Below are 27,834 nucleotides of genomic sequence, written 5' to 3'. Positions count from 1 at the left end.
GGGGCAGGTAAACAAACTGGTCTGGCCTGCCAGGGGCTTTCCCTACACAAGTGGCGACCCCAGTTTAAGAAACACTGCATTACACAGAATGCTCTTGCAGTTCCTAACTATTTTATAACAGCACTGGTATCTCATCTTTGAAAGCAAAGTTTGGATGATCAAATATTTTCCTGTATTTCTCAATATAGAAAGTATATCTTGAATTTAAAAAGAGACCAAGAATCTGACAAAACACGAGTCAATTCAATCCTCATGATTAATAACTTAATTTTAGTTTCTATTTGAGCTAGTTAATTTGCTATTATCATCCAGCTTGCTCAGAGATATGTAAATAATTTACCTAAGAAAACAAAAAATCCCTTTAGTGTGACAGTCACGTGTGGAATATGAAAGAAACTAGAGAGGAGGAGCCAATTCTAAACAGATAAAATATTAACACATTCCAATTCCATACATAATACATACCAATTTTATAGACAGTTCAAATTCTTCCCTGTCCAGTAATTCAAATGTTTCCTTTCATTCATCGTTTTCTTTGACAAAAATCAAGATATTGTTTCAATGAAATTGTCCCATTTCTCTCGTGTGTATATTATTTAAAATTGATATACTACCAATAACATACTATTACAGTCTGGCTATATTTGGTAGCTATTCTACACATAAAAAAAATTTGTTTAATTGTCAAGTGTGGTGGTGTAGACTTTTACAGGTTTTCCATCATTGAAATGGTGTCTAGTCACTTCTACTCAAATTCTGAAAAATACAGGCTATTATAATGAAAAGGTAATTACAGTTGGATTAAGTATTTTGATATTGTCATAAACATACAGCTAAGGGTAACATAAAATCCCTCCTGAGCAGCTGTACTGAATCTTTATCTGTAAGGGGTTAAGAAGCTCAAATAACCTGGTTGGCACCTGACCAAAAGGACAAATAAGGAAAGAAGATACTTTCACATCTGAGGGGGGGAGGTTTTGTTTGTGCTCTTTTTGTTGTTCCCTCTCTGGATGGAGAGAGAGACCAGGCAGGAAAAACATCTCCTGAAATCATACCTGAAATGATCTATCTAAGATTACAAAAATTGTAAGTAAGGGCAAGGAAATGCATTAGATTATCTTTTGTTTTAGCTTGTGAATTTTCCCTATGCTAAGAGGGAGTTTTATTTCTGTTTTTTTGTAACTTTGAAACTGAGCCCAGAGGGGAATCCTCTGTGTTTTAAATCTTTTTATTATCCTATAAAGTTACCTTCCATCCTGATTTTTGCAGGTGTGATTCTTTAACTTTTTCTTTAAATAAAGTTCTTCCTTTAAGAACCTGATTGATTTTCAGTGTCCTAGAGACAAAGGGTCTGGTTGGTACTCTCATTATTCTCAAGCCTCCCCAGGAAAGGGGGTGAAGGGGCTTGGGGGAATATTTTGGGGAACTAGGGACTCCAAGTGACCCTTTTCCTGATTTTTTATCTAAATCACTTGGTGGTGGCAGCAATACCATCCAAGGACAAGGAAAGGATTTGTGCCTTGGGGAAGTTTTTAACTGGAGCTGGTAGAAATAAGCTTAGGGGGTCTTTCATGTGGGTCCCCACATCTGTACCCCAGAGTTCAGAGTGGGGAGAGAACCCTGACAGATATTTAGAGGTAATGTACCTGAAAGTATTAGGGACAAATGATAGTCTCCCCATAGTTTAAAGTGGCAACCAGATTCTTTTTAAGTCATATTTTTATTCTCCTACAGCTTTAGCTTTAGCTAGCAAAATTGCTTTGGCTTGAAAATTGCCAGATATGAGGCAAGCCTGCTGCTGGACCCGGACTGCAACAACTCAGCTCCACCAACTCCTCCCTCAAGCAGAGCCTGCAGTGACTCATCCCTCAGGCATGTTGCAGCCATCTATTCCTGGGCAGAGCCCAGGCCCAATGTGCTAGGAACTGTACAAACACAGACGAAAAAGTGGGTTCCTATCCCAAACATTTTAAAGGAGATTTACAGCTTAGTCAGACACGAGACAACGGCTGCATACAACAAAGCGCTAGGGGGAACACAAGTTAACAGTGAAACAATACTGGTCAGGGCCACCAAATACCAGCTGCCTTACTGGTATTCTTAGTTATTTAAGGTCAAATTATGAATTCATTACAATGAATAACACCTTACTTCTCCAAGAGTACCATTGATTTCCATAGGGCCATATGAGTATAAATGTACTATGCAAGGTAAGGATTTCACAGTGTAATGCTTTAGTGGGTACTGAGAATGCTTTTGGCATTTTGAATTATTTTGTCTTCATTTGTACTAGACTTAAGCTACTGGAGGAAGGGGCCATGTCTCCTTTATTGTTTACAGACGCTTATAGTGCATCAGAGGCAATTTCGAGTGTTTTAATCACAAGAAAAGGAATCAAAAGATCTGGGTTCTGCTCCATGTTCTCCCAGAGTCATCCTACGTGTAGGCCAAGTCATTTTAAGGCGTTATGCCTTAGTTTCCCTATCTGTAAAATGGGGATACTTACCACTTGCAGAAGGCTCTCTGAGTACCAGGAACTTGCAGCTTTTTTTAAAATTTATTTTTAGTTGAGGCTAAAATGAATTACTGAATTTATATGTAAAATACAGTGTTGTATTTAACCATGCTCTCAGTATTTACAGTGAACAGTCAGATCCTGTAGCGGAGGAATCTAGTGTAAGAAGGTTAAATTCATTCAATATAATGGTGTGGCATAGGCTAAGGCGAAGGATATAGTAAGAATTAGTGTCAAGAAATAGAGACTTTCTTATTAGCAAAAAGAAGCATTGACTTTTCTTTGGTATCTTGGTGATTCTTCTAGGATACCCCTTCAGTTGTTGACATGTTTCCTCTGTATAGCAATACGTCTTCATATAGGACTCATTTGTATTCCTTGCATACTCTAAACTCTTATAGAGTTTTGCCAGTGACTTCAGTGGGGGAGGGAGTTTAAGTGTTTAATGTTGGGCCAAATGTTTGTGTGAGTGCTGAATTACGTGCCAGTTACAAGTGTCTGATGTTTGCCCAGATTCTCACTTGTGCATGTGCAAATAGCTACACCAATATTCACATTAGAATGAGTGCATGCATGTGTGTGTAAGTCAGGGAAGCACAAAATGCACATGCCAGGGCTGTCCTTATGGGTGGGCGACATTGGTGACCGCCCAGGATGGCATAGTCACGGGGGTGCTGTGGTCAACCCCCTTCCCACACGTAAAGCCAACCGAAGGCCCCTTTAACCTTCGAGCGCTGGGCCCGGAGCCAGGGAGGGGCAGGGTTGGGGGCATCCTAGCCAGTGCTCCTACTGTGCACTGGGCTCCAGATGCTAGTTCTGGTTGGGTTGGAGTGGGACCTGACTTCATCTACCCCTGCATGGGCCACTCCTAGGGCCAGGTCAAACCCACCTTTGGGAATCTCCCCTGGCTGCAAGAAGCTCCTCACCCCCGCCGTCTTGCCCCCATCGCTCCCCAGCTGCAGGGGGAGGGGACACTATAAAGGGAGCTCCCCCCTTCCCATTCACCTATGGGCACGATTTCCCCTAAGGCTGGCCCTAGCACATGCAGAATAGACTCTTGCAAAGTTCAGTTCAGTAGACCGCACTAAAGGAAATAAATATGGTGACAAGGCTGCTTTTAAAGCCAGTTGAAACTCTGTCAGTGAATATTAACTTTCCTTTCCCAAGTTTATTCAAGTATACCATATGAATGATATATTTTCATCATACATGGTTGTACTATTGGCTGTCCGTTAGTGAATTTGATTACAAAGCCAAGTATATGATACTTATAACAAACGCTGAGTGGACCACTCAGATGACATTGATTATTGAGCTTAATAATAGGCCATTTAAAACTAAATCATAAAGCTCTGTTTCATAGTGCTCCTGATATCAGTTACAGGTTTTAACTTATAATGAATTCAACACTATTGTTCAGCCATCAAAAATTGTGAGCTGCATTGTAATAGAATGAGTCTACTTTGAAATATGGGCAACAATGACAGCTTGCTTCCTGTTTCTTACATAATACACCTTCAGGAAATTATTTTATGACATCATTTCCCATTATAGTGTTTGTTCTGAGACTGACTGGCAAAGAATTCTGAAACGCGCTGTGCTCAGCTGATTACACTAATAGTGCATTGGAGCTAACAGAGCCCAGATGGAGCAGAGGGCAAATAGAACTTGGGGCTGGGGTAGATGGATTTTTATTTTTATTTTCATTTCCCTCCTCAAAAAAAAATTTAACCAAGGAAAGGTTCTGAAGAAAACAGTTTCAAATGCCTCTCAGAGAATTCTCTCCATCCCATCTGGTGGAAATTAATAAATTCCCCTCACAACCCAGTGGTTTGAAAACAGAGCAAGAAGATCAGAGTCTTGGGTGCATTCTTCACAACACAACAGGCCAGATTGTTAGCTGGTGTAAAATGACATAATTTCTTTGGAGTCAGTAGAATTACACTAATTTACATGGAGTAAGCATCTGCCTTAATAAGAATAGTAAAGAGTCAAGTAAGCCACATATATTAATACTCAAGAAAGTACCTTTCACTCTTTGCAGGTTTTGGAAATACTTGTATTGTGGTCCTATTGCTAGTTGAGCTTGGAGATTCCTAGACCTATTACACTGCTCTACAGCCAAAATGCTTCTGAAATAAATGTCGTCAAACTTTACTAATTCTGGGTCACTGAGAACGAAAATGGTGCTTAAAATTGTTGATTGGCTCTAGTTTTCAAGATATGCTATTGTGTCAGTATATACGACCCTTGACTTGGGAATGGCGGAGGATAAGTGAGTTATCAAGGGAAGGGATCTCAATTTAAACCAGAAATGACTAAAATACATCTTTGACTGGATCTATGAATAAATCTATGACTGGGTTTGGACAGTACTTGCTTTTTAGGCAAAACAATGAATGATGCAATCTGAAGCTGATATTGCGTCATACATGATATGAATTGCATCATGAAGTCATGGATGATGCAATCATAACGAAGCTTACATCACTCTGCTGAACAAATTGCCCTATATCAGCTCTAGAAATCATACAGTGTCGTGCTCTCTTATTTGTCAGTGTTTGATTTTGCAAAGGGACACATTTCTGTTTAGCCAAAGTGAGCAGAGATGCCTCGTACTTGTGTGAACAGTGCAGATAACTTCTGCTATGTTTGTGGTGAAGTGACTTTTGCATCACAAAAGCGCAGTATAACCACTATGGTTAAGAAAGCCTATCACCTTTATTTTGGCTGCAAAATTGGAAATCAGGACAAGAGGAGGGCCCCACACATATGCTGCAACATTTGTGCAACAAATCTTTGCCAGTGGTTGAACAGGAAAAGGAAATCTATGCCTTTTGCAGTGCCAATGATTTGGAGAGAGCCAACAGATCATACCAGCAATTGTTACTTCTGCATGGTGCCTCCAGTTGGGAAAGGTGTTTCAAAGAAGAAAAAGTGGACTGTGCATTAACCAAACATTCCATCAGCTATACGCCCAGTACCCCACGGAGAAGGACTGCCGGTTCCTGATGCACCAGAATCATTCTCACTTGAGGAAGAGGAAGAGGATGAAACTTCTGGTCCTGAACCATCAATGTCACAGGACCCACATTTTCTCCCATCCTCCTCCTCTGAACCACACCTCATAACACAAGGTGAACTGAATGACCTTGTCAGGGATTTGGAACTACCCAAGAGTAAGGCAGAGCTGTTGGGCTCCAGACTACAGCAGTGGAATCTCCTGGCAGGTGATGTTAGGGTTTCCATGTTCTGTGACAGTCAAAAGGATCTTGTCCCATTCTTCTTCATGGAAGGTGATCTTGTAGCCTGCAACAACATCAATGGTGTGATGGCAGCCCTCAACATCGTTCACGATCCAGATGAGTGGAGACTGTTCATTGATTCATTGAAGACGAGTCTTAAAGCTGTTTTACTGCATAATGGCAATGTTTTGCCATCAATTCCAGTTGGTCATGCAGTCCATATGAAGGAAACCTATGACAACATGAAACAACTTTTGAGGTGCATAAACTATGACCAACATCAGTGGCAGCTTTGTGGCGATTTGAAGGTTGTTGCTCTCTTGCTTGGTGTGCAGACTGGATACCCAAAGTACTGCTGTTTTCTCTGCGAATGGGATAGTCGTGCAAGAGATTCCCACTACATCAAGAAAGTTTGGCCACTCTGACAGTCATTGGAGCCTGGGAGGAAAAGTGTTCAGCATCCACCACTTGTTGAATCAAGGAAGATTTTGTTACCACCCTTACACATCAAGCTGGGTCTGATGAAGAACTTTGTCAAGGCCATTGACAAAACACAAGCAGCTTTCAAGTACCTCCGTGGAAAATTTCCAAGGTTAAGTGAAGCTAAGATAAAGGAAGGTGTCTTTGTTGGTCCTCAGATTCGTGAACTTCTTCGAGATGATGCATTTGACCATGCACTGCGTGGCAAGGAAAAGACGGCATGGAAAGCCTTCCAGTTAGTGGCAATAAATTTTCTCGGAAACAACAAGGCAGACAACTACAGGTTGTTGGTGGAAAACCTCCTCAAGGCATACAAAAGCCTTGGTTGCAACATGTCACTAAAGATACATTTTTTGCGCTCTCATCTAGATTTTTTTCCACCGAACTGCGGAGCAGTGAGCGACGAGCATGGCGAGCGATTTCACCAGGATATTGCAACAATGGAGAAATGCTATCAGGGCAAATGGCGCCCATCAATGCTTGCAGACTATTGCTGGACAGTGACAAGAGATGCTCCATTTAATGAATACAAGAGACAAGCCAAGAAGTGCCGAGTAGACACTGAATAGGACTAAACTATGTACAGAATAGTTTTTTGCCTTTTGTTTCATAATAAATTTTATTTATATAATCCTTTTGCTGATTTTTAAAGTGTTACATAAACAGGACAGGTGAAATATTATCATGTAAAGCAACCATAAACACATGAAAAGACCTAGGTTTACAATTTATGATTAAAACTCTACTATCTATACAATATACATAGACATAAAATGTAAAAACTTAAATATCTTAGAAACAGTAGCCAATCAGTTGTTTTAATGGTCATATTTGAATTCAGCACATCAAAATACATAATAAATAGCACATTTTATCTCTGAAGCAGAAGACTTCTCAAAAATTGTAGACCAGTGTTATGTGAGAAGAATCTCAGCTAGCCAGGAAGACAGCATATAAAGGAGGATATATATAAGGCCCTTTCTCTTTTTTCCATGTTGCAATGAAGGACTATTTCCAGACAAATCATAATTGACCAGATACAGCATAAAATGAAGTGTGTGTCATTTAAAATAAACCTACCCTGGAGACTGAAATAAATCTTTCTTTCATGCTCCAAACTCTTTGCAATCCATTTCCCACCACCACCACTCCTTTTTTTTTTAATATACAAAAAGAATAGTGTCTCTCACTGGTGAATCAGACTCTTGTGTAAGTAACATTTTATAGGTTATTTTTTCATCTGGCCCTATTAATATTTGCTATAAAGTCCAGCAGTGATCTAAGAGCAACCTCATGCAGATAAAATTGCTTTATGGGGTAACAATGGAACATCATCCTTTTACTACTTCTACATCTACAAATTGTTACAACACTAAATGAAATTTTAAAAGGGTAGAGGGAATATCTATCTTTGTAAGTATCACAAAGACAGTATGTTACACCTCCAGACACCTTCACAGAGTACAACCAAAGGCCTTCAGAGTAAAGCCAAAACAACATTTGTATTCCCAAACTTCATAAAAACAGTTACAATTGGTTATACGTAGATACACATTTAAATATTACTGTACTCTGACAAGTGATTGTTAAAAAGGCACATTTAGACCTGCTATCAATGCCAGAAGTATCTGGCAAAACACACTTCTGATGCTGCTGAACGTATTAGGTACATCACAATATTGCATGGATTTCACTGAAACACGATTGTAGCACAAAGCACATGTTGCTATGTTAATACAAAGCAGCAGCAGATGTGGAATACATGCAATAAATGATCACTGCACCATATTACATTGTTACTGACCTGTTTCTCCTTCACTCAGGATACCTTGATATATACAGTCAGAGCCATCCTCCTAAATGAAAGCAAATTTGAATTTATTAAAACTGCAACACAGGGTTGTTGTTGTTTTTTTTAAAAAAGTCCCAGAGTGATTAATACAAATTATTTTCTCTGTCACATCACATGGAGTCTCAGAACTCCAAAAGTAGTTGTTAAAGGGATGATAATAAGTTGGGCTGTTACTAGCAGGATCCCTCAGGGATCAGGTCTTGGTCCAATGTGATTAAAATTTTTATCAATGATCTAGATCAGGGGTTCCTAAACTTGGTTTGCAGCTTGTTCAGGGTAAGCCCCTGGCAGGCCGCGAGATGCTTTGTTTACCTGAGGGTCCACTGGTATGGCCACCCACAGCTTCCAGTGGCCGCGGTTCACCGTTCCCAGCCAGTGGGAGCTGCGGGAAGTGGCGTGAGCCAGGCCACCACTTCCCGCAACTCCCATGGGCCAGGAACGGCAAACCGCGGCCACTGGGAGCTGCGAGCGGCCGTACCAGCAGACGCTCAGGTAAACAAAGCGTCTCGCGGCCCGCCAGAGGCTTACCCCGAACAAGCTGCGGACCAAGTTTGGGAACCCCTGCTGTAGATGATGATATAGAATCTTTACTAGTGAAGTTTGCAGATACAAAGATCGGTGGGGTAGTAAATAATGAGGAGGACAAGTGATCTAAATCACCTAGTTAAATGGTCACAAGCCAATAAAATGTGATTCAATTCAGCCAAACATAGGGTAATACATCTGGGAACCAAGAATGCAGGTTATAGCTACAGGATGGAAGAGACTGTCTTGGAAATCAGTGATCCAGAGAAGGGCTTAGAGATCATCATAGATAATCACCTCAACATGAGCTCCCAGTGCACTACTGTGGCAAAAAATACTAATGTTATCTGGGTATGAACAAAACAGATAATATCAAGCAGAAGTAGGGAAGTGATCTTGCCTCTCTACACAGGTAAGAGGGCTACTAGAATACTGTGTCCAATTCTGGTGGCCACACTTCGAGAAGAATGTGGAAAGAATGAGTTCAAAGGAACTCAAAACAGAGACAGGAATTGGAAAATAAGCCTTATAACGTGAGGTTTAAGGAGCACAGCTTATTTAGTTTACTGAAGAGAAGGTTGAGTTGACTCCATCACTGTGTACAGATACTGACACATGGATAAGATAGCTGATAGTGTGGGGACTTTTCAACTTTGCTGATAAAGGCATAACAAAATCCAGTGACTGGAATGTGAATTTAGATAAATTCAGCCTTGAAATAAGATGTAATTCCCTAGCAGTGAGGGTAATTAAACATTGGAATAGTTTACTGGGGGCAGTGTGAACTCACCATCGCTTGTATTCTTTAAAACAAGATTAGTTATCTTTCTAAACGTTATGCTTTAATCCAGGTTCTAGGATAAATTCTGTGGCCTCTGTGTCAGGCCAGGTGCACATGGTGGTCCCTTCTGGCATTGGAATCTGTGAATTTGTGAATCTCCAACATTCCCTTCTTTCATGGGTCATGGGGGAGAACAAGATTGCCTGAATTGCCTTCCACAAACTCATAATTAAGGCTACGTTTATATCACGGAGGTCATGGAAGTTACAGAATCTGTGACTTCCAGAGACCTCGCTAACATTCTCTGCTTCAGCCCCAAGGGCTGTGGGACTCTGGAGCTGACAGCCAGTGGGGCCCTGGCAGGGTTCCGGCGAAAGGCAACAGCCTCGCGCAGTGGGAGGGGGACGCCTTGGGCGAGCGGCTGGGGTATCTCATTTTCTCTTTGGGAAATATGGTCATCCTGCAGCTCCCAGCCACCACAGTGGTGGGGGAAACCATGGAGCCCCAGCAACAAAAGTAACAGACAGGTTACAGCTTCCATGAATTTTTGTTTATTGCCCATGAGCTGTCCATGACTTTTACTAAAAATAACCATGACAAAATCTTAGCTTTACTCATAACACTTGAAGAGCTGCATTAAGAAAATTACTATAATCAAATCTCATGCTTCAGGGCTTCAGCCAGTCACCTGAATGGGTCAGGAAGGAATTTTTTCTCTGATGAACAATTGGCCTGGAGCAACAAAAGTAGGTCACAGCTGGAGATGGGACACCAGATAGGGTGGGCCAATGCTCTGAGGTGGTACAGAGAATCCTCTTTCTTAGATGCCTGACTGGCAGGTCTTGCTCACATGCTCAGGACCAAACTGATCTACAGATCTGTGGTCAGGGAGAAATTTTCCACCAGGTCAGATTGGTAGGGATGCTGGGGGTGGAATGGGCATTGCCTTCTTCTGCAGCACGAGGCATGTAAAACCTCCTAGGTTCATCGGCGCATCTCTCATCTAATCAATCTGGGCATCTCTCACTTTATCAATCTATCACCCAATCTGTTACTATTGCTGGAGCATCAGGCATTGGTATTTCCTGATCTCTGCCTGTGGCACACAACAATTTAGTTGTCTGAAACTGAAATGCCTCAGTCTAACTAAAACTCACTGGGCTCAATATAGGGTATCTGAATAATAGAATCATAGACTATCAGGGTTGGAAGGGACCTCAGGAGGTCATCTAGTCCAACCCCCTGCTCAAAGCAGGACCAATCCCCTTAAAAACCTCTCTAAGGAAGGAGATTCCACCACCTCCCTAGGTAACCCATTCCAGTGCTTCACCACCCTCCTAGTGAAAAAGTTTTTCCTAATATCCAACCTAAATCTCCCCCACTGCAACTTGAGACCATTACTCCTTGTTCTGTCATCTGTCATCACTGAGAACAGTCTAGATCCATCCTCTTTGGAACCCCCCTTCAGGTAGTTGAAAGCAGCTATCAAATCCCCCCTCATTCTTCTCTTCTGCAGACTAAACAATCCCAGTTCCCTCAGCCTCTTCTCATAAGTCATGTGCTCCAGCCCCCTAATCATTTTTGTTACCCTCCACTGGACTCTTTCCAATTTTTCCACAACCTTCTTGTAGTCTGGGGCCCAAAACTGGACCCAGTACGGCCTCACCAATGTCGAATAGATGGGAATGATCAGGTCCCTTGATCTGCTGGCAATGCCCCTACTTATACAGCCCAAAATGCCATTAGCCTTCTTGGCAACAAGGGCACACTGTTGACTCAGATCCAGCTTCTCATCTACTATAACCCCTAGGTCCTTTTCTGCAGAACTGCTGCCTAGCCATTTGGTCCCTAGTCTGTAGCAGTGCATGGGATTCTTCTGTCCCAAGTGCAGGACTCTGCACTTGTCCTTGTTGAATCTCATCAGATTTCTTTTGGCCCAATCCTCTAATTTGTCTAGGTCCCTCTGTATCCTATCCCTACCCTCCAGCGTATCTACCACTCTTCCCAGTTTAGTGTCATCTGCAAACAGGGTGCAGTCCACTCCATCCTCCAGATCATTAATGAAGATATTGAACAAAACCGGCCCGAGGACTGACCCTTGGGGCACTTCGCTTGATACTGGATGCCAACTAGACATGGAGCCACTGATCACTACCCATTGACCCAACAATCTAGCCAGCTTTCTATCCACCTTATAGTCCATTCATCCAGCCCATACTTCTTTAACTTGCTGGCAAGAATACTGTGGGAGACCGTATCAAAGCTTTGCTAAAGTCAAGGAATAACACGTCCACTGCTTTCCCCTCGTCCACAGAGCCAGTTATCTCATCATAGAAGGCAATTAGGTTAATCAGGCATGACTTGCCCTTGGTGAATCCATGCTGACTGTTCCTGATCACTTTCCTCTCCTCTAAGTGCTTCAGAATTGATTCCTTGAGGACCTGCTCTATGATTTTTCCAGTGACTGAGGTGAGGCTGACTGGCCTGTAGTTCCCCTGATCCTCCTTCTTCCCTTTTTTAAAGATGGGAACTACATTATCCTTTTTCCAGTCATCTGGGACCTCCCCTGATCGCCATGAGTTTTCAAAGATAATGGCCAATGGCTCTGCAATCACATCCGCCAACTCCTTCAGCACCCTTGGATGGAGTGCATCCGGCCTCCTGGACTTGTGCTTGTCCAGCTTTTCTAAATAGTCCTGAACCACTTCTTTCTCCACAGAGGGCTGGTTAGCTACTCCCCAGGCTGTGCTGCCCAGTGCAGTAGTCTGGGAGCTGACCTTGTTTGTGAAGACCGAGGCAAACAAAGCATTGAGTACATTAGCTTTTTCCACATCCTCTGTCACTAAGTTGCCTCCCTGATTCAGTAAGGGGCCCAAGCTTTCCTTGACTTTCTTCTTGTTGCTAACATACCTGAAGAAACCCTTCTTGTTACTCTTAACATCTCTTGCCAGCTGCAACTCCAAGTGTGATTTGGCCTTCCTGATTTCACTCCTGCATGCCTGAGCAATATTTTTATACTCCTCCCTGGTCATTTGTCCAATCTTCCACTTCTTGTAAGCTTCTTTTTTGTGTTTAAGATCAGCAAGGATTTCACTGTTAAGCCAAGCTGGTCGCCTGCAATATTTACTATTCTTTCTACACATTGGGATGGTTTGTTCCTGCAACCGCAATAAGGATTCTTTAAAATACAGCCAGCTCTGCTGGACTCCTTTCCCCCTCATGTTATTCTCCCAGGGGATCCTGCCCATCAGTTCTGGGAGAAATTTAATAGCTTGTGATATACAGGAGGTCAGACTTGATGATCTAATCATTCCTTCTGGCCTTAAACTCTTTAAAATCTATGAAAATACATTTCCTAGTCTGTAGTGATCCTTAATCCAAACTGACAACTCATGCAAATTAAGCCATAAACAAGCCCTGTTGGTTTCTCTTTCCATTTCTAGGTGGAAGGCACTTAGGACATAGTGTAACCTTTATTTTTGCCAGGAGCCAGTTTTGTTTGAAGCAGAAAAATAATGTGCTCTTATTAAGGATAAGACATCTAACAGGACACTGGTCATCAAACCACTTTCCTCCTCTTCTGGCTATAAATCTGCTGTTGAAGGGAAGGATGTTCCCTTAGTTTTATTTGGCATGCAAACTGCACTGTGTGTTCCAGATCTGTCGTAATAAAGTTGAAATCCATCTTTGACATTAATTTGTATAAACAGTAGGTCACCCAGGGTGCAAAATATTTCTTCCTGAAAAGTGGGACAGTTTGGTTTTATATCTCAAGTCTTTTAAGGGCTCTTTGTCAGTTCTTAAGCCCATGGCTGTCAGCTGGATTTGTCTTCTATGTAGACAAAACTCCGCATCTAATGCAGTTCTTCTAGAATGTGTTTTGTTTAAATGTAAATGAATGCAACCAAAGGTCATTCTTATTTAAAGCAGGGATGGGCAAGCCAGTAGAAGATCAATATTTTTTGCCTTTATGACCTTTTAAAACTTCAGGCAACCTTGTGGCAATTCATAGAATCTAAGAACATCAGTAGATTTATAGCCCGGAGAGGAGCAAAACGTTTTGATGACCAGTGTCTTGTTAGGTGACTCATCCTTAATAAAAGCATATTACATTTCTGCAGTAAACAAAGCATACAAATTTATGAAACATCCCCCTCTTTATCTCCACCACCATGAACGAAAATAGTCTTTTCTGAGAGTGAGAGTCAGGTAAAAACATATTGTTATATCCATGGAAGCCTGAGTCAAATCATTTAAAACAAAATGAGAGAGAAGTTTGTGGTGTTGTTCTACCTACGCATATATATAAGGATATGTCTACACTACGATCGGCGGGTAGTGATCGATCTATCAGGGATCGATTTATCGTGTCTAGTGTAGACGTGATAAATCGATCCCCGATCGCTCTGCCGTTGACTCCTGTAGTCCACCACGGCGAGAGGTGGAAGCGGAGTCGACGGGGGAGCGGTGGAAGTCGAGCCCACGCCGTGAGGACACGAGGTAAGTCAACCTAAGATACGTCGACTTCAGCTACTCTATTCTCATAGCTGAAGTTGCATATCTTAGGTCGATCCCCTCCCCCCCACTCCCCCACCCCCCAGTGTAGACCAGGCCTAACTCAGACCAGTGATTGTTTTCCTTAGAGATTAATCTGCTGCAGGACTGCAGTGCAAAGTAATACATTACAGTGGAGAACGAGGGGCTAAGCTATAACAATGTTATGAATATTATGTGGGCCTCATTTTACCTGCTTCATATTATTTTATCTGGCTCTGTGGAGTTGAATCAAAAGGGCTGTAAGGAAGAACAAGCAGGAAATGAAACAATGGCCAAAGATAAGACACCTCTGACTAAATAACTTCAGTGAGGTTAAGAGAACAGTGGGTGGGCCATTAATTGGGAAGATGCTATTTTCAGGTCCCCATCAAAGTTACACAGCTGAGAGCCTAAGATCAAAAGGATGCTAAACAATTAAAAACTCTCTCTAGAGAGGGCGAGGTTTTGTCTTCTGGGGCTGTTCCTATAGAGCAGACAGACTCAGACACAGGCCCTGTGGGATGGATCTGAGTCATCTGGGCTTCCCTAAGCTTTGAGGGAAATAGTAACCTTTGGGTGAGAACAGGTATATAGGCCTTTATGTAGTTTTAAACCTTTTCTCTGATTGCCATGTACTTTTGGGTAAATAAACAGTACCTTTACTGTTGAAGAAGCTGTTCTAAGTCATTTTAATCAACCATAGGTCACACGCTCCCAGAGAGAAGTTTCTTGCCAAATACAGTCGGGCCTATTGGGTAAACACATTTAAGAAACAGTGAGGTTGCAACCCAGAGCCTAAGATTCATGGGACCCTGGAGTTCCACCACTGAGAAAGAAGAATGAATGAAGCAAAGCCTGGCACCTGAGAGAGAAAGGATCTTAAAGCAAGGAGAAATCAATCAGGTTCTTAAAAAGAAGGCTTTTAATTAAAGAAAAAGGTAAAAATCATCTCTGTAAAATCAGTATGGAAAATAGCTTTACAGGGTAATCAAACTTGAAGAGCTCAGAGGACCCCCCTCTGTCTTAGGTTCAAAGTACAGCAAAACAAAGATAAACACTCTAGTAAAAGGTACATTTACAAGTTGAGAAAACAAAGTAAAACTAAGACGCCTTGCCTGGCTTTTTTACTTACAAGTTTGAAATAGGAGAGACTTGTTTAGAAAGATGGGGAGAACCTGGATTGATGTCTGGTCCCTCTCAGTCCCAAGAGCGAACCACCCCTTAAAACAAAGAGCACACACAAAAGCCTTTCCCCCCCCCAAGATTTGAAAGTATCTTGTCTCCTTATTGGTCCTTTGGGTCAGGTGTCAGCCAGGTTACCCGAGCTTCTTAACCCTTTACAGGTAAAAGGATTTTGGAGTCTCTGGCCAGGAGGGATTTTAGTACTGTACACAGGAGAGCTGTTACCCTTCCCTTTATAGTTATGACAGGAACTGAGAAGGGATCCAAGGCAAAGCTTGCTCTGTGACAGTTATACATAGAATGTATTGAAAAAATGCACTCTAGATGTGATCCTTTGGGAAGCTGAGCAACTCCTGAAATGTACAGTATCCTGCACACTCATTGATTTCAGCACCCTGCAATACTGGGCCTCCAAGTATTCCTGGGCAGATCCTCAGCAAATATAAATTATCACAGCTCCATTGAAACCAGTGGAGCTATGACAATCTACAGCCACTGAGAATCTTCCCCTCAGCCCCATGATAGAAGCTTAACTACACACCAAACAATATTAGCACCAACAGAAGGGGCTCTTAATACTAATAGAGCAAATGTACAGTGTATGTTAAGTTGGCAGCAGCTGTATGTTTGCAGGAAAGGATATTTCTCCTTCTCCTTAAAGTTTTAATAGTCATCTAAATATATTTAATTTCTCTTCTTTTGCAAACAAATATAACCTTCTCTCCCCAGCCCTATCCCTTTAGTTCTGTAGATTCAAAATCACAAACTGCTCTTCTAACATTTTGGCCCATAATGGAAGAAATTTCATTATTTCCACCACCTAGACCAAAATCTTGTGAAAGTGGCTATTCTCACAAGATTTGGGCCATGTCCAAATTGAATTGAAAAATAGCTTAAGTTTTCACTGAGAACGAAAAGGAATTTCAATTCTGGGGATTTCAATCAAACTACTCTGAGAAAACAAAGGCAGGGAGTCAGAGAGGACATTTCAGTTTTGGCTAAGCTCCAAGAACGATGACAATGCAATTCTGTACTTTAGAGCTGGGCTGGGAAGCAATCCACCTGATAAGAAAAACTTAGGGTTTCCAGTCTCCCCATTCCCAAACTCCTGAACATCATCCCTCTGGCCTCTCCCATAGACTAATAAAGAGACTTATCCCACCAGGTACTCTTCCTTTCAAGCTCCATAGTAACTAGAAGAATTTCATAGCTGGATCTTTTACTGAACTCTTTATTTGTCAATTCTTTATTTTTAAAATCAACTTTCATCTGAATGGAACACAAACATTCACCTGTACCACTTGGATGTTACTGAGGCAGTCATATATGTGCAGTAGCTTATTTCTGTAAGATCTCTGTTAGGAGTGGTCTTCTTGTTTCCGAAAGGAACAACTAGGATTACAGTGAACACAGGCACCATGGATAAAGTATAAACTGAGTGCTTCCTAGTTCTGTCACAAAGGATGCTATTTTTCATTGTATTCGTACAGTACAAAGTCAATAGTAAAAATCTTTGACAAGCAGATAGCTTTGGTTTATCTTCATCTTCAGAGATGTTGTTTTTTCTATAATTCCAAACTACCTGGCATAAGACATTAGACTCTGGCTGAAGTGGCTTGTCTGTTTGCTTCAAAATGAAGGAAAAGCACTTGGCTTGTGTGAGTGCTGGAAGCGGTAAAGTTGGCTTCTTATTTATTTATTTTTTACTATATCAGGTGGCAGGATTGCAGCTAAAGTAGCTAAGGCCAAGTTTCAACTTCTATTCTAATGCTCCTTGTTCAATTGCTTGTAACTTTCTGAAACAAATTCCTTTTGGGCTAAAATTTGCGGTGGTTGGTCTCACCCCAAGGAGATTATATATTTAGAAAACATGTGCAAAGTCATTTTGTGCTGGTTTTGAATTATGCACATATTAAATAACTACATCCTTTCCCATTTCTAATTAGTGTCAACCTTGGCAGGAATAACTCAGTAGTGGGTGAAGGCATAAAATAAACAACTGGATTGTTTTATAGATCTCTGTGAGATCTAAGGAATGAGGCAAGTTTGAAGAAAAGTAGTTGAAATGTTTTAAAGTAGAATGTTTAAATCTGATTTTTTTTTCATGTATGCACATTAGAAATGAGAATCTGCTGGGCTGATGATACTTCTGATTAAGGATGACTGTGTTCCACTTCTACTTAACATGTTTTCAGTTGCTAATCACTATTTCAAACAAATTCCTTTGGGTTGAACTTCTTCATGCTTGCTGTATGTCCAGAAGTGAATGTTTTGGGGAAGCTTGAGCAAAATCTGTTTGTACCCCAAGGTCCAGTGTGCTTCAGCAGCAGCAGTGGGAACTACAAATTGCAGACTACAAATTGCTGCATGTTGGAAGAACTTCCTGCTTCCTGCCAGGAAATACCCAGCCTCTGCTCTCTCAGCAGGAAGTTTTAGGACTGAAAGTGGCAGCATGAGGCAAAGAGAGAGGAGAGCACTGGGCTGTAATCCTATTCTATGTTTCCTTACAGACTTTACTGCCAGTATTTCTGTATAGAGTGTAAAATATGGATCAGAGAAAAGCATGTTTCAATTTAGGAAATATTTCTACTGAATTTCAATCTCTACAGTATCAAAGCAGAACACTTTATTGATCTGCTGCTGTTTTATTTTGCCATATGTATAACATCCAGGTTGCCATAAAAGATAACATACAGGTAATTATCTGGTGTACTATTTTTAACATATTGGGGGAAGGGAAGAAGAGCATCTTCTGAATCCCACTGCAGGTTAAAATGGGTGACCATAAAAAAGTTGTTTGCTGCAAAAGCAATGCAACGAAATAAGTAGTACCATTTTTGATCTGCTAGAAAAATGTGCATACACTATGTGACACTCAATGCACTGCTGGGCAATCCAACTCTGCATTTCCATCTAGAATTGTTGTGCCATCCATTGTGGTAGGTCGTTGCAGTAAGGATTGAAACTGGGGCCTCTAGATCTTAAACCTCAACCACCTGAATTAAAGGACCCAGATTTGTTAGGCAAGGTTCTAAGAAGCTCATCAACCCCTACATGGTGACAGAGTGACACGCTGACTGTGGGTTACAGAAGCAAAATCTAAATTCTACTTTCCTACAACCAAAGTTCTAGAATGTTCTAGCACCAGTAGCAATGAGATAGTGTGAGATCAGGCTAACCAACCACTCCTCCCAACTCCCCACCTGACACTGCCAAATCGCCCCAAGCATTCAAAAATCATGAGATCATAGAATCATAGAAATGTAGGGTTGGAAGGGACCTTGAGAAGTCCTGAAATCCAGCCCCCTGCACTGTGGTACGACCAAGTAAACCCATCCCTGACAGGTGTTTGTCCAAGTTGTTTTTTAAAGCTTCCAATGATGGGGACTCCATGACCTCCCGTGGAAGTGTATTCCAGATCTTAACTACTCTTATAGTTAGAAAGTTTTTCCGAATATCTAACCTAAATCTCCTCTGCTGTAGATTAAGCCCATACTTCCTGTCCTATCTTCAGTGGACATGGATAACAATTGATCACTATCCTCTTTATAACAGCCCTGAACATGCTGAAAAACTGTTATCAGGTTCCCCCCTCAGTCTTTTTTTCTCAAGACTAAACATGCCCAGTTTTTCCAACCTTTCCTCATAGATCAGATTTTCTAAACCTTTTATCATTTTTATTGCTGTCCTCTAGACTCTCTTAAGTTTGTCCATATCCTTCCTAAATTGTGGTGCCCAGAGTTAGTCACAATACTACAGCTGGGGCCTCACCAGTGCTGAGTAGAACAAGACAATTACCTCCTGTGTCTTACATACAACACTTCTATTAATACACCCCAGAATCCTATTAGTCTTTTTTGCAGCTGCATCACATTAATGACTCATATTCAGACTGTGGCCACTTTAACCCCCAAATCCTTTCCAGCAGTACTATCATCTAGACATTTATTCCCCATTTTGTAGTTGTGCATTTGATTTTTCCTTCCTAAGAGAAGTACTTTGCACTTATCTTTATTGAATTTTATCTTGTTGAATTCAGAACAATTTTCCAATTTGTCAAGCTCCTTTTGAATTTTCATCCTATCCTCCAAAGTGCTTTCAACCCCTCCCATCTTGGTGTCATCTGCAAATTTCAGACGCATACTCTCTGCTCCATTATCCAAGTCATGAATGAAAATATTGAATAGTACTGGATCCATGACTGACCCTGCAGGACCCCAGTAGATACGCCATCCCAATTAGTCAGCAAACCATTGATAACTACTCTTTGAATACAGTCTTTCAAGCAGGTGTGCACCCACCATAGTAAATTCATGTAGACCATGTTTCTCTAGCACACACCATGGAAAAAATATGTGACGGGAAGTGCAAATATCTTTTAAAATATGTTTTAAAATATGATGATTTTTTTTAGACAAATGAAATAATCTGACCTAGGATATGGAATCCCAGCAGCCTCCCCTCCCTCACTCCCTGTGCCCATGTGTAGCCTAACACCACTGGGAGGACTTGGATAAGGGTGGCCTAGCCTCAGCTTCCCGCACCCCTCCAAGCTCCTCTCAGGAGCAGCAGCATGAGTAGAGGAAAGGTCAGGTTGTCGAGCCAAAAGCTGCCAGGAGACAGTGAGTCCCAACAACCTCCTTTCTCCTCTCTCCCTTCCCCCCCCCCCCCATAGATGTGGAAGCCAACACCAGTGGGCAGAGTACCCTTTAAGCTAAGAGCCTATTGAGCAGCAGCAGTCACTATTGCCTGGCTCTGCAGTCCCAGTACTGATAATACCAGTTAGAAAAAGACAATTTTCAAGGTACTGGTCATAGTTTATAAAAAGTCTTATTTCTCTTAATGTTTATCTCCCACCTTGGAACTTGAAGCTGACCAATAGACTTTTCTAACCATTACTATTGCAAGGTCATTGACGACTACTGGGCTGCCAGGTTTATTCTTTATAATATTATTAACAAAACAAGATAATTGAGGCATTTGTTTAAACTCCTACAGCTCTATAAAAAATTACAGGAGTGTCACGACAGAGGGCAGATGTTTCTGCTAGTATGGAGATAATATCCCGGGATCTCTCCCAGGTGCGGCGAGCCATGAGGAAGGGATTATTAGGTCTGAAGCTTTCAGAGAACACACAGGAACTCTATAAAACAGCTACTTGCGAGTTGAAATGGGAGGGAAAACTCAGCACAATTTCACACCCAACTGCCACAGGGCTGGGTTATGTCATAGTTATATGGAGCCCCAGTCCTCCTTCAACAGCAGCATTTAGGAAAGGAAAATGGTGAAAAGCTACAGACAAAACCAACAGGCTTCCTTCAGCAGTGTTGAGCAGTATCTATCCTTTCCTCTGTTACCAGAGCCCTCTCACTTTCTGAAACTTTCAGCCCAGCACACAGGGACAGAGTGATTGAATATCCACTGCAAGTAAATCTCATTACAGGTCGTGATCCACGCTGGTGGGTTTTTGATTGTTGTTTTTTACTTCCAGTCATGTAAAACCTATTGATTTTAATGCGAGTTAGCTACCTAAATATCTTTGAGGATCTGGGCCAAAAGGACCATTCTTTCATTACTAAACTACTGGACCCACTTTAGCAGCTTACGGGCATTTGAGAATGGTTCAAATTTTGGATCAGTCAAGATCTGTAGAGAATTAGAGAATCATAGATGTGTAGAACTGGAAGGGACCTCAAATACATACAAGTTTGTTACAAGGAGGAGGAAGGAAAATTATTCTTAACCTCTGAGGATAGGACAAGAAGCAATGGGTTTAAATTGCAGCAATGGAGGTTTAGGTTGGGCAATAGGAAAAACTTCCTAACTGTCATCATGGTTAACCACTAGAATTAATTGCCTAGGGAGGTTGTGGAACCGCGGCCAGTGGGAGCTGCGATCGGCCGAACCTGCGGACACTACAGGTAAACAAACCGTCCCTGAATGGTCATGTGCCAAAGGTTGCCGATCTCTGGTCTAGATAATACTTAGTCCTGCCACGAGTGCAGGGGACTGGACTAGATGACCTCTCGAGGTCCCTTCCAGTCCTATGATTTTATGATTCAATAGGTCAACTGCACTCAAAGCAGTACTAAGTAATAACCAGACCATTCCTGACAGGTGTTTGTCTAACCTTGTCAAGGCTGATTCCCCACTCTGGCACTTTGAGTGCAGAAGGTGGGGGCCCTCAAGAACTCCAAAAATTAATACTGGCCACTCCAGGCTGGTATTAAACTCTCAACGTTACAGCTTCTCTCTAACCTTGGATGGGTAGATGCTGCCACCACCCAAATGCAAAAAAACCCGTTGAACCCAGGAAGGCGCACTTAGGAATTCCTCCCTGTGGGGTACCCTCGAGCTCTTTCGCCCCCCCCCACCCCCTTCCGGGGAATTGCTGAGAAAAAAAACAAAAGAAATCAGCTGTTGCCACCAGCTAATTAAACAACATATGCACAAACCTCTTAGGACACAAAAAACCAATCCTGTTCTTAAAAAAGGTAAATTTTATTAAAAAACAAAAAGAAAGAAAATACATCTGGAATGTAGGCTATAGCTAGATTTTTAAAAGAGCAAATATAATAATTAAGCATCAAGAATGGTTTTCTTGAGGTCCAGCTTAAAGGTTACAAGCAAAACAAAAGCACCTGGGGTTAGCACAGAGAAGTCCACAAGCCATAAAGAAATAAAAGAGAGAAACCTAATTGCGTCTTCCTAGACATTCCCTGATCTACTTACATATCTGGGGTTTCAGATAAGTAGTTTTGAGGTACGATCTGATGATTTTTCATATCTGCTTTAAAGCTTCTTACAGCATTGCTGCTCTGTGTCTCCTCTCTCCAGAGAACAAGAAGGACAGACAAAGGGAAAGTTTTTTCCCAAACTTTTAAAAAGTTCTAGCCTTCCCATTGGCTCTTTTGGTGAGGTGCCCACTCCCTTCCTTTTACCTATGGGCTTTTTTAACCCTTTACAGGTAAAGCAAGTAGAGAACAGCTACTAACGGATTTTGTAGCGAACTGGCCGGCAGGGTGTCCATAAAAGGGAGCTATCCCACCCCCCTTTCATTTATCGCAAACCTGTTCTTAAAAACATCCAATGACAGAAATTTCAGAACCTTGCTAGGCAATTTGTTCCAGTGCTCAACAACCCTGTCAGTTAGAAAGTGTTTCCTAATGTCTAACCTAAACCTTCCTTGCTGCAATTTAAGCCCATTGCTTCTTGTCCCCTCGTCAGAAGTTAAGGAAAACGATTTTTCACCCTCCTCCTTGTAACAACCTTTTATGTACTGGAAAACTATTATCATCATGTCCCCTCTTAAGATAGTCCTTGAAATTTCATCCTTTTATGGACATTTTGCAATGTGATCATAGTGCCCTTCATAATTCTTTGCTCTGATAGAAACTGTCACGATAAGTGAAAAATTTGCCTACATCACCACCATGCAACAATGATAAAAGATGTACTTCAACAAATATTTGAGCATATTTTTCTTTTAATCTTCACCTTAAATAAGTTCATTTATTTGCACTTCCTTTCACATTTTTCAGTAGTGTGTGCTGATAGTACTGTAGAACTAGGTTATAAAATGTGCTGTAGGTTATTTCAGGACAATACATAATATTCCATCGATGCCAAATGTCCTGTTTGATCCTAAATGAAGTACACATCCACGTATTTAAAAGTAATGAGGAAAGAGGAAAACCCAACATAATACACTGTAATAATTGTAATAAAATCTACCCAAATTGTCAAAAGCCATATTGGTTTCTCATTAGAACAAAGTTCAAGGTTTTCAGTAAATATTAAAAGAATCCATCTGTTGTATGAAAAAAAATCTATAGGTAAATAATTTTTGCAAATGAAAAGAGATTGGGGGATACACACTCTGTTGCTAGTTAAAACTATGAACATAAACAATGCCTAATCCTGACAATACTAATAAATGATTTACAGGCCCTGTATCTCTTATATTAATTAATGAGTGTTAAATAGGGTGCAATTGATGGAAAAACATGAGTAATCATAAGCCTAAATATGAATTGGTTAAATACTTTCAAGGCCCTATCAAGCCATGTGCCTTGTTGTTTATTTTGGGAAGTTGGGAGACATTCTATTTCTAATTATATTCTCTTTTATTTCTTTTTTTATTAAAGTTATTTCGAGAAGTCCCTGTCAGGATTGGGGTCCTATTTTACCAGGCACAGCAGAAACACAAAACTAAACAGTCCCTGCCCCCAAAGAGCTTACAGTAACAACAGCTCTGAAGTATCAGGGGGTAGCCATGTTAGTCTGTATCTACAAAAACTACAAGGAGTCTGGTGGCACCTTAAAGACTAACAGATTTATTTGGGCATAAACTTTCGTGGGTAAAACAGCTCTGAAAACATTAAACATTTGAATGACACAGTTCAAGCATGCATACAAGCCACAATGTAAATTTTACCTTGCTAATACAGCAACGTGACTACAATAACCTCAAACTGTAGTATATCCCAGCATTACTTGTATTTGTAGAAGAAGCAAAATAAGGTTGAAAAATACTTAAGGAGCATTCCGTTTCACTTGAAAATGTTCTAAAAGACTAGTTTGGTCCAAAAGTAAAGACATTAATTTATCACAAAGATGAAATTACTACTATATATATGGAGTTACTGTTGTATTAATTTTCTCTTTTCACAAGAAAGAAATCCAGCATCTTAACAAGTAATTTAAATTAATTTGTTGGGGGGGGGGGGGGGAAAGAGGCAAAAGTCAATTTCCCTCTACATTATCACATAATAATCTCAACCTGTTTGTGGAAGAGTCCATTCTGGAAAATGGAAGCTTCTATGTAATTTAAATTAAGTTACTGAATTCAAATAAGGCCTGATCAAAGCCTTTTGAAGTTAGTTGGGGTCTTTCTATTCATTTCAGCAGGCATCAGATCAGGCTTCCCAAGCCAGGGGAATGAACAAAATGAAAGAGTTCAAAGATTTTCTACATTTTTAAACGATCAGTAACAAAGTGCTTTAAATATTAATAAACTCATTACATGAATGTTAGAGATTTGTGCTGCATAGAGTAATTTATGATACCAGGACACTATTTATACCCAGATTTTGTTGAAAACCTGACCTTTTAAATTATTCAGTGCATTCAGATTCTACTCAGATTCAATTGCCAACTTTTTCAGACTTTTCTGTTTCCATTCCAAGGGTGTCTGTTAATTTTTTTGACTGGGAACTCTTTGTAGCATTTGTAGTTTTTCCCATTGTGAAGCTGTTATTAATGGAAGAGTCGGCGTCTATGCAGACAAAGTTACCAGTTAACAAAGCTGTGAAATGCAATAATATCAGAAGGGAAAGGGAGCAAGTAAGCATTGTGTGGTGAGCATATACTGATACTTAATACTGCTCCACAGTTTTGCCTCTGCCAACTAGAAGCAGCTGATACTTCAGCAGTTCTCCTTTTGTGTCAGGAACTCAGCTGCCTTTTGACTCGGTTACCTAGCAACTCAATGAGGTCGTCTGGGCCGAATAAGCCCTCACTAAGTGACTGTGCTCCCTGATTGGTCAGAAGAGCCAACAGATCACCATTTAAGCAACAGCATCACAGTGTCTGCTCAATGAGTTCTACATCTACAGCTGTACCAGACCTGCTTCCTGTCCACCACTTGCCTACTCCTGATTCCTAATCAGTGGCTTTTTTCCTGACCATGCCTCTGATTCTGCTGCAGTCACTAGGCCAGACTCTTGTTCTGACCATGAAGTTGCATTGCCTACACCTCAGTGTGTAATGCTTTGAAAGGAAACTTTGGTATAAAGCACTAGTAGCAGAGCTTTCAAAATAGTGACAAAAAGATCTAAAACATGGATAGCCTTGAAAGAGATTATTGCAGATGATCTGTGCTGGAGGAAAAACAAAGAAGGGAAATAAGTTTACTGTCATCTCTGGATAATTCAGTCATAAAGCATTAAGTGACTTAACAGCTAAGCTCTTAGCTTTGCTTCCTCCACCTCTGTTTTAAATTATTAAGATTCTTAAGAATAATAATAGCAATATAACTCTGTATTGGCAGTGCTTCAGTACAGCTAGGATTTTATCAGGTTTCTCATTATAAAATTGTAATTTCAGATGTCTAAGCTGTAATTTAGTGGAAAAATAAATGCTTTGGGGGGATGAAATTTGAGCTATGGGTTCTTTAGGAGAGAATGTTTTTCCCTACAAGTTTGTTAAAAATAGGTAGAGATTTGGAGTAGGGTGACCAGACATCCTGATGTTAATGGGATTGTCCCAATATTAGGGACTTTATCTGATATAGACAAATATACCCCCCACTTGGAAAAAAAAAAGCATACTGACTTTTCACTCTGGTCACCCTAATTTGGGGGTAGAACAAAGGAAGACAGGCTGAGTTTAAAAATAAAACAAAATCAGCCACTTTATTAATCCATTACCCAGACTGTGCTACATTTTGCTGTTAAACAAAAGAAAAAGATTTTGGTGTGATCAATGGCTATTTGGCATGTGCACTAACTACTTTTTCAAAGCCTATAATGAATTAGGGCTCAGCTCATCTGAGGTAATAGTATTTGGATTTTCCAGAGAGTTGCACTGGGATCTGATCCAATATAATCAGATTCATAAGCAGTGACTTTGTATCCCAGGATAACTCTTTAGAAAAAAATAAATACATCTGGCTATTACATAGGTTGTAACACAAAGCAAAAACAAGGAAATTCAGCATTAACAGTTTCAAAGCCAACTCATTCCCGTCAGGTAAGGCCCTACAGAGTCAAAGTGACTGAGAATTTAAGGTAGCAGCTACACTTTCCACATTACAGACAAAGAATAGTTTAATATTATTCTTGATAAATTCCAGCTGGTCATGAACTAATGAGAACCATATTTAAATTTTTCAAGCACAAAATTTGTTTAGTTTTTTTTTTTTAAGAAAAATTAGCCTGGTCACCCTTTTTTCCTCTCTCCTGAAATTCAGGCAGTCAGAATCAAACAAATACAAAGTAAATTTTATTCATGCTGCTCTGTCATCGTCTGCAACCAACGAACTGGTTGCATGAAATGTTTTTGTAGCATGGAGCCTGTATAAGCTGAATTCGTAAGTCATTCAAGATAAAATAGTAATACAAAACTACAGAGCTTTCAGGGCAGAATTCCAAAGAAAAACAAATATGACAGTGACCAAGTGTTTGTTTCAATTCAGTGCCATTTGCTAGTGTGTTGCATTTGAAGTCTTCATTTATCTTCTATACATTCTCTTTCAGTAGCTTTCTTTAAATTAGTGGCTGTAGAACAGCCCTTTAATTGCTAAAACACATTGCTTTTCATTTGATATTATTTAATAACCTACTATTCTGGCAGATGGAGACTTCAACTGCCATCTAACAGGAATATAATATCTGTATTTTTAAGTTGGTGAGTTTATACCTAATCTAAAGTTTAACAGGGGCAGTTGTATGCAGAACTACCTCAACAGGAGTTAAATGAGTAAATCTATATATCAGGTAGAATAAGAGATCCTTGGATTAGAAAACAAGAGTTTGATCCTGCAAAATGAGAAGCACCTGGGCCCAAATCCAGCAAAACAGATAGAAACATATTGAACTTTAAGCACAGGTGTAATTTAATGAGTGCTTTGTAGGGCTTAGGTAAACTGATAAAGAGAAGGAAAAATGACCTATAAATCAAAGGGAGTTAAATACCTAGATGATTCTGAAAATCCTCCTAGGTGCCTATACGCATCTGTAGGCACCAAAATACCTTTAAAATTTAGGTTTTTCAGTGAGGCTTAGGCTTTTAAGTGTCTAAATCACTGTGGAAAGTTGGATTTAGTCATCTTCCTATACCTTTCAGTGCTGAACGGAGTAATGTCTAAATCAGGGATTGGCAACCTTTGACACACGGCTTGCCAGGGTAAGCCCCCAGCGGGCCGGGCCGGTTTGTTTACCTGCCGCGTCCTCAGGTTCGGCCGATCGCGGCTCCCACTGGCTGCGGTTCGCCGCTCCAGGCCAATGGGGCTGCAGGAAGCCGCAGCCAGCACATCCCTCGTCCCGTGCCGCTTCCTGCAGCCCCTATTGGCCTGGAGCGGCGAACCACGGCCAGTGGGAGCCGTGATCAGCTGAACCTGTGGACGTGACAGGTAAACAAACCAGCCCGGCCCGCCAGTGGGCTTACCCTGGAGGGCCACGTGCCAAAGGTTGCCGATCCCTGGTCTAAATACATTGAAAAATCTGGGTCTTAGTCTCTCTGTTCCTCAGTTAACTGGGGATAATATCACTTTCCTACCACTCGGGTGTGTTGTAAGGATAAATACATTAAATATTGTAAAATGCTCAGTTACTATGGTAATGGGGACCATATAAGTACCTTCAATATATAGATAGATGAGCAATTGTTAAATTTATTTAGATTTTGGTAACTGGTGAAAGCGATTGAGTATGTGCCACATTTCCATTAAATGTCATAAGGATGTAGGCCCTTCTGCAAAGCCTGATGAAGTCAGTGAGAGTCTTTTAATTGACCTCAATAGGTCTTGGATAAGTCCCAGAATGATTTCTCACAATTTTTTCCAGTGGAAAAGACAAAAACTGAGTGAATGGAGAAGGTGCTATCAAATGAAACTTTGTGTTGTTTTCCATACAGCAGCACATGTTCATTATAGACAGGGCCGGCTCTGGCTTTTTGGCCGCCCCAAGCAAAAAAAATAAACGGGGCGGCCAGAACG

Source organism: Terrapene carolina, unplaced genomic scaffold (genome assembly GCF_002925995.2).
Source record: "Terrapene carolina triunguis isolate 2854851 unplaced genomic scaffold, T_m_triunguis-2.0 Scaffold25, whole genome shotgun sequence".
Classification (NCBI taxonomy): Eukaryota; Metazoa; Chordata; order Testudines; family Emydidae; genus Terrapene; species Terrapene triunguis.
Note: the sequence above shows the minus strand (reverse complement) of the source record.